Source organism: Gavialis gangeticus, unplaced genomic scaffold, assembly GCF_001723915.1.
Source record: "Gavialis gangeticus isolate Ggan-Ray unplaced genomic scaffold, GavGan_comp1, whole genome shotgun sequence".
Lineage (NCBI taxonomy): Eukaryota > Metazoa > Chordata > Crocodylia > Gavialidae > Gavialis > Gavialis gangeticus.
In genome coordinates, this window is record NW_017729033.1 from 18,736,168 (window position 1) to 18,746,792 (window position 10,625).

Genomic DNA, 10,625 nt, shown 5'->3' on the forward strand with positions numbered 1-10,625 from the left:
GACCGATTTATTCAACATAAGAACTGCCATTTACTGGGTCACACCATAGGCTCATCTTGGCCACTATCCTGTGTATCACAGTGGCAGGGTAGATGCTGAAAGGGAGAGTGAACAGGATATAACCAGGGTTTTCTTCCACTGCTCTTCTCTCACTTGCAGCCTCCAGCATTTAAGCTCTAGGAAGTTCCGATTCATAACTAACTCCCATGCTTAATAGCTACTGATGTGCCTTTCCTTCAAGAGTTTGTCCAATCCCTTTTGGAATTTAGCTAAATCGTCAGCTTCTTTAACTTTTTTTTGGCAATGAATTCCACATTTGAATTATATGCTGTGTGAAAAAATAACTTCTGTTTGTTGGTTTAAACTAAGTACCTACTAATTTCATTCTTATGATCTCTAGCTCTTCTAGTGTGAGAGAGTAAATAGTAAATCCCCGTTTACTTTCTCTGTACCATGTAGTATTTTGTAAGCCCTTATCATGCCTGCCCATCAATCATTTATCTTCTAAACTGAATAGGTCTAGCCTCTTTAGTCAAGCCCCTCTATACCACTAATCATCCTTGTTGTCCTTCTTTGTATTTCTTTCAATTCAGGACATAATGTTATTTTCTGTTTTATTTACCATGACATGTTCCCCAGTCTTCCAACTCCCAGAGTACTCTGTGTCCCTAATTAGAATCTCTTTTTCCACCCTTGGGAAACAAATTACAGTCTTTAAAAGAAACCTTCAACAGGTATCTCTCTATGGAGGTAGCCATTTTCTAATGGTAAGGAGTCTACTAGGACAGGAATTATATCCTCCTGGTATCTTTCTGATTCACTCTGGATAAGGACAGCCCTGTGTATTTAAATGGTAGTATTGTCCTGTCCCATAGGAATTATGCATGGAAAGAGAAAAATCTCTCTCTTAGGTTTCAGTCCACTGCCTTAAACACTCTTTTTCCTCCTCCTCTTCCTCATACATTGTCCATTTTGGGTGCTGAGTGAAGTAGGGGCCCTGTAAGACAAAGAGCATTTTCTCCTGTACTTTCCCATAACACAATATAGGGAGACCAAGTTAAAATTACTCTGGTGGCACAAATCCTGCCACTTTTGAGTGCTTGACTTTTCCTTAACATTCTTTTAACATCATTATTTTAATAGAAATACAGCTTTTTTTTTTTAAGCTGAAGTAAAACCAGGTTTTATCCTGTGTAGTTGTATTGACCAGTCCAGTTCACAGCACTGGAACTTGAGTCCAGAACCTTTTTAGAACTTGCCTTCCTTCTGTGTTGTCATGTTAGTAGATGTGAACAGGACACACACGCTTAGCTGATAGCTTAAGCAACTCTTTGCTAGACAGTCCAAGAATACTGGCAGCCCACTTTCCCAAATCAATACATACCTGTGCTTTATAACCAATCACCTAAGCAAGCAAATAGATTTGATGCATTCATTTTTAAGGATGAATCAGATGACACTTGGTTCTTGTGTTAGAGCTGAGAGTTTTTTCTTCTGAGCTCTGCCATATGTAAACCTGTACAGCTTCTGTCTGGTAAATGGCAGGGAAAAATATTACTACGTTGGTTTCTACGATAAGAGGTATGAGAGATTTGCCCAATAATAAGCTCTGTGTGCCATAAAATTTTTAGCTCCAGTCCACCGAAGTGTGGCGGCTACAACTGATGATCTCCTGATTCCTAGCCCTTCCCTTGACTCCTTCCAGCATTTAGAATTGGACAAAGATTTGGTAGATTTTTCACAGGACAAGACAAGCACTTCTGTTACCATGTGCCAAACTTCCATGACTTCCAGGAGTCCTCAAAGAGGATAGCCAGGGTCTCTGAAATTCCTTCAACATGCTACGGTGTGTCCTGTCCAGCTCTGCCAACCTGAAAACACCTAGCTTCTCTAAATAATCCCTGGCCTATTCTCCACTACTGTATCTCCTTGTCTTCTTCCCTGGCTTTGCTCTCACTTGCACTTTGCACCTGGTAGCTGAATATTCATAAAGACTAAAGTAAAAAAAAGGCATTAAATACTTCATTTCTCTCCACACCTGTAACTAGGTTGACCTCTGCGTACATTAAGTGATCTACACTTTCTTTGGTCGTCCTCTTACTTTTGGCATACTTGTAGATTCCCCCCCACCTTTTTTTTTTTTGCCTTTTAGACCCCTTTCTTGTTGCATCTCAGATCATGTGTTGGCCTCCTTGATTGTCTTGCTGCATGCCTGTGTGATACCCTTATACTTATCCTTAGTAACATCAAGTTTCCTCTCTTTGTAAGATTCCTTTTTAAGTTTTAACTCATTGAAGAGATCACTATTTAGCCAGGCTGGTCTCCTGTTGCACTCCGTTTCATCACCTTAGGATAGCTTGCTCTTGCACCCTTAGTAAGGCCTTCTTAAAGTCCAGGAGAACTGGCTGTGTACTCTTCTTCCTCTCGGACTTACCTCCCAGGGGATCCTGCCCCCTCCCCCAGTTTGTTAAAATCTTCTTTTCTGAAGTCCAGTGTCTTTATTCAGCTGGCCTTCCTTCCTTCTCCCCGCTCCTGATTATGAAATCTAGCAGTTCATAGTCTGTCACCCAAGGTGTTTTCCACCTTCATATACTCAACAAATTCCTCTCTGTTTTTGAGCAGCAAGTTGAAGAGCTCAGCCCCCACCCCTCTTTTCCCAGTTGTGTGCTGATCTTGATGATGCATTTTCTCCTATCTGGGTCTTTACCCTGGACTGGAAGGTTCAGTGAGAGTATCCCCTGGGACCCTGCAGTTTTAATACAGTACAGGACTCAGAAGCATAATTAGGGCTGGGCATGAGGGGCACCAGCCCTGGGAGATGATTATGAGGGAGCACCAGAGAGTTTTCCTTGCAGCAAATGTAGTTCTGTACCTCACAGCAAATGTAGTGTCCAGTCATATATCTGGGGTGGGGAGAAGCAAATGGAGGCCAAGAGGCAGCTTCCTAGAAGCCCATGCCACAGAGTTGCTGTGGTGGACTCTTTTTCTCTGCCATGACTGCCCAGGCTCTCTGCATAGGGACGACAGCATCAGCTATGGTAGCAGTAGCCGTTGTTTCCTGTGCAGAGAGCCTGGGCAGGTAAGACTTCCCTTCCACTGTGGTCAGCTTGCCTCCACCACCAGCCGCCACCCCAGATGTTGAATGAGGTTGCTGTGCCTCTGCCAGGACTGCGCTGTTTTGTTCTATATTTACACAACTTAGCTTCAAGAGTTAGATCTCTGGGAAAGCACATCACCTACACCTTAGGGTTTTTTGATAGAGGTCATAGATTCTGTGTATTTACTGTTTAGCCTTATACTTATAATCTCTTCAACAAATTATTAAATTCAGAGTTTTAAACGTTTATTTATAAAAAGAAACTTTCATTTAAATAGTTCTTGAAATTAGATGTCAATTAAATATTTCATTTAAAAATAGGCTTTTATCAACCTGGAGACGAGATGCCATTAAACATTAAGTTTATAACTGAGAGTGTGATATGTTAAAATTACATAAGGTAAAACGAGGAGACATTAGGTACTTAGTTTTGTTCACAGACACTCCTGTGAACAGTCACCCTAATATCTCACCATCAGTTTGTAATTTATCTGAGATCGATGAACAGTCTTTGATGTATTGGTATGTCTCAGGATTTCATACTGGTAACCAATAGTGGAAGCATCTGAATGCTTTCTGTGTAAAATAGATTGCAACAACAGAATCCTTAGTGAACTTCAAGGAGTTTGCGGTACTTCACTTTTGGCCTTGGCAGGGATGGGGGAAGAGGAGGACACTTTATGGGTAGACTTAGTGTTTTGTTTTTTAAAATAATAAATAGTTTTTGATTTTCCTGGTGGATTATTTGGAGTATTAATGGGCTGCGATTAGATAAGTGTCAATCTTGTGATGGAAAGAAAAGTTTTGTACTTATTTTCTTGGACTTCATGATCTGTATTGGCCCAGAGTAATGTATAGAATCATTGAAAATCAAGGTTAGAAGGGATCTCACTAGGCCATCTAGTTCAACCCCCTGCTCTCAAAGCAGAACCATCCCCAACTAGATCATTTCGGCCAAAGCTTTGTCTAGCCAGGCCTTTTAAAAATCTCCAAGGATGGAGATTCTACAACCTCTCAGTAACCTGTTCCAGTGCTTTACTACCCTCCTAGTGAGAGTTTGTCCTAATATCTAACCTAAATTTCCTTTGCTGCAACTTGAGACCATTGCTCCTTGGTCTGTCATCTGCCACCACTGAGAACAGTCCAGCTCCATCCTCTTTTGAACCCCTCTTCAGGTAGTTGAAGGCTGCTATTAAATCCCCTCTCAGTTTTCTCTCCTCCAGACAAAATAAGCCCGGTTCCCTCAGCCTCTCCTCCTCATGTTCCCCAGCTTCTTAACCATTTTTGTTGCCCTCTGCTGGACTTGTTTCAATTTGTCCATATTCTTTCTGTAGTGGACGATCCAATACTGGACACATTATCCAGATATGGCCTTGCCAGTGCTGAATAATCATTTCCCTTGATCTGCTGACACTGCTGCTGCTAATGCAGTCCAGTATGCCATTAGCCTTTTTAACAACAAGGGCATACTGTTGGCTCATATTCATCTTATTGCCCACTGTAACCCCTAGGTTCTCTTCTGGACAGGTACTGCTTACCCAGTCAGCCCCCAGCCTGTACCGATGCATGGAGTTTTTCTGTCCTAAGTGCAGAACTTTGCATTTGTCCTTATTGAACCTCATGAGATTTCTTTTTGTCCAGTCCTTCAATTTGTCTAGGTCACTTTGAATCCTAGGCCTACCCTCCAGCATATCTACTACTCCCCCCAGCTTGTTGTCATCTGCAAACTTGCTGAGCGTTCACTCTATGCCATCTTCCCAGTCATCAGTGAAGATAATGAACAAAATTGACCTCAGAACTGACCCCTGGGGCACTCCACTTGATACTGGCTGCCAACTAGACATCAAGCCATTGATTACTTCTCTTTGAGCCCAACAGTCCAGCCAGTTTTTTATCCCCCTTACGGTCAATTCATCCAACCTGTACTTTCTTAGCTTGCTTGCAAGAATGTCATGCAACATGATATCAAAAGCCTTGCTAGCATCAAGATATATCACGTCTACTGTTCTCCCTGCATCCGCAGAGCCAGTCTTCTCATACAAGGCAGTCAGGTTGGTCAGGCATGACTTGCCCTTGGTGAAGCTGTGGTGACTGTTCCTCCTCATCTTCTCCTCCAAGTACTTACAAATGGATTCCTTGAGTGAGTACCTGCTCCATGATTTTTCCAGGGACTGAGGTGTGAAGCTGACAGATCTGTAGTTCCCGCAGTAGCTCTGCAATCACATTTTGTAGACATTAGGGCTGGACGGGACCTCTCAAGGGCATTGGGTCCAACCCCCTGCCCAAGGGGCAGGAAGTCGGCTGGGGTCAGATGACCACAGCAAGATAAGCATCCAAGCATTTCTTAAAGGTACAGGTGATCCTCACCATTCACGGGGGATATGTTCCCGTATCCCCTGTGAATGGCAAAATCCACGAATAAGGCACTGTGTTCATGAATGCAGTGCCCGCTGCAGGGGGGCAAGGCTCAGGCAGCGGCAGGAGCCTGGTGGCAGCAAGTGCAGTCCTGTAAGTGTATAAAGTGTATTTAAAATGGGGATTCAGCATTCACAAATGTTTGAAATCGTGAATGCCGAACCCAAGAACAATGACGGTTTCCTGTATTTGGAGTAGGTGTTTGTGCTACTTCTGGGGGAAGTCTATCCCAGGTGCTAGAGACTCGGATGGTAAAGAAATTTTTCATTATGTCCAGTCTAAAATGGTCATTCAGCATTTTGTGACCATTAGACTTTGTCTTCCCTTGGGGTGCTTGGTGAACAGATGTTCTCCCAGTTCCTGATGCCACACCCCTTATATACTTATGGGCTGACACCAAGTCACCCCTGAGCCTTCCCTTCTCCAGGCTGAAAAGTCCCTTGCCTGTCTGCTTCTGACGCCCAAATCCAGATAACTTATGAATATATTAAAGAGTACTGGTCCAAGTACTGAGCCCTGGGGGACGCCACTGGTCACCATGCGCTATGTTGACTCAGTTCCATCAACTAGCACTTTCTGGGTTCGACCACATTGGCCAGCTCCCTCAGCACCCTCAGTTGCATTGTGTCTAACCCCATGGACGTATCCAGTTTTTCTAAATAGTCCCTAACCTAGTCTTTCTCCACTGTTGGCAGCATGTTTCCTTCCCAAACTGCTGCCAGATGTAGCAGTCTGGGATCTGGCCTTGCCTTGAAGGCTAATGTAAAAAAAAGGCATTGAGCACTTCAGCCTTTTCTGCATCATCAGTCACTAGGTTGCCTCCCCAGTTCAGAAAGGGACCTACATTTTCCCTGATCTTCCTCTTGTTGCTGGCATACTTGTAGACACCCTTCATGTTATCCTTCACTTCCCTTGCTAGCTGCAACGCCAGTTGGGCTTTGGCCTCCCTGGTTTCATCTCTGCATGCCCGAGCATACTCTTGTACTCCGCCCTAGTCATTTGTCTACATTTCCCCTTTTGTAAGCTTTCTGTCATGTTTTAGCTCACTGAAGAGTTGCCTGCTAAGCCAAGCTGGTCTTTTGCCATGCTTGCTAGTCTTCCTGCACATTGAGATGGTTTATTCCTGTGCCCTCAGTAATGTTTCCTCAAAATACAACCAACTCTCCTGGACTCCTTTCCCCCTGACTGGCCTCCCTAGGGATCCTGAGCAAGTCAAAGTTGCTTTTCTGAAGTCCAGTATCTGTACTCGGCTGTTCTCCATCCTTCCTTTCCTCAGGATCCTTAACTCAGTCATCTTGTATTGCTGCTGCCCAAGTTGCCATCCATTACTATACTCCTCACCAGTTCTTCCCTGTTTGTGAGCAGGTGGTCAAGAAGAGCATGACCCTGGTTGGCTGTTTCAGCACTTGCACCAGGAAAATTTCCTGAGTTGTTTGCATGCTGCTCTATTGCTCTCCCAGCAGATGTCAGGGTGATTTGAAGTCTCCCATGAGAACCAGGGCCTGTGATTGGGAAGCTTCCACTAGCTGTTTGAAGAAAGCCTCATCCTCTTGTTCTGGTAGTCTGTGTAACAGAGCACAAGTTGTGCTCTGTTACTCACAGGGGTGTGGGAGCAGCAGAGTAGTCTGCAGGTGGCTGCACTCCCAAGCAGGCACAACTGCCTGACTGGAAACAGGGCCCAGCTGTTGGTGATAAAAGCAGGCCCTGACCCATGGAGCCAGCAGTTTGCTGCTAGCAACCAAGGGGAGAACATTACCCGCTAGGAGCTGCTGCTCACATAACATCTTGGAGGTACAGGGTAAGAGCAATGGGGAAGGTGGAGGCTCCTGGTCTTGGGGCATGACCTAAAACTGCACTCTGCTGGGGCTGGATGGTGTGGTGGGGCTGCCAGTCCTGGCAGTCTCCAGGAAATGCCACACCTGCGCCTCTCCAGTGAAGGGTGAGTATGGAGCACCAGAAAGCCTCAACCCCCACTGCCCTGCAGGTTACCTCATGGAGAAGAAAGGCTAGGGGAGCACACCCCAAGACAAAGCCCACATTACTGTGCGGAGCCTGAGGTGGGGTCCTGGTGAGGTGAAGGGGCCAGAGACAGCCTGGATCCACAGCAAGGCCTGAGGTATATAAAGGGAGCAGGGTGTGAGGCTCCAGGGGGGTGGGATTATGGGCCCCAAGAAGGAGCTGGGTGTGAGGCTCCAGGGGCAAGGGATTGAGGTCTGGTGTTGGACAGGGGATGAGGCCCAGTGTGGGCGTGTGAGGGGACCAAGAGGGTCCTGAACCAGGCAGGGAGCCCGAGCAAAAGGGAGGGGCTGGGAGCCCTGAATGAGTGAGATTGTGAGCCCAGTGTGAGGGCATGGGAGTGAGAGTCCCAATGTGAGGCACTGGAGCACGGGTCCCAGCATGAAGGCACGGGATTATAGGCCGGGTGGTAGGCCATGTAATCTTAGGTCAGGTGTTAGGCCATGGATGCCATCTGCAAGGCATGGGACACAGTAAGGGGAGGTTCAGAGTTGTGTACGGGCCCTTGGCATCAGGGCAAGTAAATGGGCAGCCTCTTGCCTAGTTATCAACTTGCAATTATTTCATCTAAGGCAAGGTAGGCAGTGGTTAGCCCAGAAACAAGTAGGTGGGCCAACAGCTTGACCTGTACCAGACACCCACCATGACCTTGTTGTTCTCCCCTCTGGCCCTAACCCAGAGGCTTTCATCAGGCCTATCCCCTGTTTCATACTGGAGCTCAGTAATCATACAGCTGTCTTACATAAAGTGCAACTCCTCCTTCTCTTCTCCCCGTGCCTGTCCTTCCTGAACTGTTTGTACCCATCCATGACCCACTTACCTCAAGGTTTTGGTCTCCATCCCCCATCAAACCTGGTTTAAAGCCTTGCTCGCTACGTTTGTGAGCGCGTCTGTGAAGCTGCTCTTCCCTGTCTTCATCTGCCGTACCACCTTCTCAATGATTTCATCCAGAACTGGGAACCAGTTAGGAGGTGCCTTGATTTCACGGCCTGCGGCTCAGATATTCTAGCACTTCTGAGTAGATGGTAAAGCCAAATTTAAGGGTGACCGAGTAGAAAGTAAATTAGACTCCTCACCAGAATGTTCTTTTCTGATTCGTTCCAATTTATTTTGATTATTTTTATTGGAGGAATCGGCTGACTGCTCTTACAGCCGCTGATGCTTGTTTCTTGTTTGGTGTCTTGACTGTACTGCCTGGGTAGAGGAGCGAGTTCACTATGCAAAATGGTTTGCTGGCTGTGGCTTTGCTATGTTGTTTGATTATGGAGGAATAGAAACCCCCTTTCTGTCTCCTCTGCTGGCAAATGGAATTCAGTGTGTTCTGCACAGAGGTCAAACTTTCTGCCTCTGCAGTTCACCTGGCATATTTTATTTGGGAACCATGGTGGTCTTCAGTCAGTATGAAGGCAGTGGGTGGCTTTGTCCATGCATTAATAGCAGTGGATGGCAGAGGATTATACTCTTGCACTAACTCAGCAGCACACTGACCTTGAGTTTGTGTGGCTTGTTTTCTACTTATCCCAAGTCTAGGTGTCTTTGGGGATATAGAGCAGTTTTGGTTGTTCACTACCTGGCAGGTAGCAGGAAAGGTTTTTTTTTGTTTGTTTGTTTTTTCTCTGGATGATTTAGTGCATGGACTGGGTAGTGGCATATACACAACACTTGCAGTATTCATTTGTGGACCAAGGAGAGTGTATTTCTAGTTTCATGTTTAGGATAAAAAACTAGAATGAAGGATCCCTTGGTTTTCATGAACATCATAAGATTAAGTACTGTTATGTCACTTGCATTGTGTGTGAGGTTGAATCACAAAAGATAGGAATTTGGGGAGTTGCAGTTACAGTGTTGGATGGTCACTCCAAAATCTTGTAGAAGGTTTTATAGGGGTTCTGCCTAAAAGTCTGTGCACCGTTGGGAATACTAAGTTTATCTTGTCTTTACTTTGCAGATCACATTAACAGCCTTGCATGTGTGTTTTTTTTTTTTTCCTGGAATAAGCTATCTTTTGCATCAGTGATGGTTGAGAATAGAACTACTACTTTGGCATTTTCTGTTGTATTTTGGGGCCAGCTTTTGGTCTGATTAGAATCTTCTCTGGGGACTTAACTGTTTTAGGGTAGTGTTGGAGGTGGCATTGAACCATATCTTGTTGATGCAGTGAGGGCAGATAGTTTATCAAAAATATGATGATGAATGGTGCTGGCTCTGTTGATGGTTGACCTTGCATTTAGCAGCAGGAAAATTCAGTTCATAGATTTATTTCTTTTTCTCTAAATAATGGCTTTATTAATTGGCTTCAGGTATCATGCTTTTGGGTTCATGTGGAGGTCCTGTGGTATCTCATCAACTCTGTGATAGGATTTGGGTTGGCACTGGATAAATTGCCTTCTAGATTCTTTGAAGCTACTTTTGTTTGTTTTGTAGATGCCAAGGGTCTGGGGAGTTTTGTGCTGTGCTGTTGCTTGGAAGAATGATATGATTTTAAACAAATCTGATTTTAATTATCTACAGATATTAAAATAGGTTTTATGTTGAAATGCTATATCAGTTTTTTTTTCTGTTTTTATTGAATGGACTTTTTTCTCCATTGTGAACAAACAAATAAGGGCTATGGTGTTATCCTAAAGGTACTCGGTTCTTCTTGATATTCAAATAAACTATGTATATATTCTACGTTTTTTTATACAAACACAGTTTGATATATGTAAAAATATATCAAATGATCTGAAAAACATTTATTGCAGATGTTGAAAGCAATATCGCTATCTGCTGAAGTAGATCTAGTTGTCTTTTGATTTAAAATTAATACAGAAAGGCAGTGACTTGTCTATTCCAGTGTTGTGTGTCTAATTTCTTTTATTGTGGTATTCATTTGAATATTAATTATGAAATTACATGGCTCTTTTCAGAGAATACATTTTGTCATAGGCTTCATTCTTATCCAGTTTTCTGATTGTTTAAAAAGCTGTTTACTTTTAGAATAATCTACTATACTTCAGAATTATTCCTAATGCAAAATATTACAAGATTCTAAAATTAATTAATAAATAGGATATGCAGAGAATCTTCTAATCTGTGCTCTTAATGTATTTTTTAT

At 44.0% G+C, this 10,625-nt stretch overlaps 1 protein-coding gene across 5 annotated transcripts in view; it reads left to right on the plus strand.

Moving 5' to 3' along the window:
* The window catches only part of NSD2 (nuclear receptor binding SET domain protein 2), a 146,299-nt gene that overhangs the window by 73,868 nt on the left and 61,806 nt on the right, over nucleotides 1–10,625 (plus strand). The window lies entirely within an intron of this gene.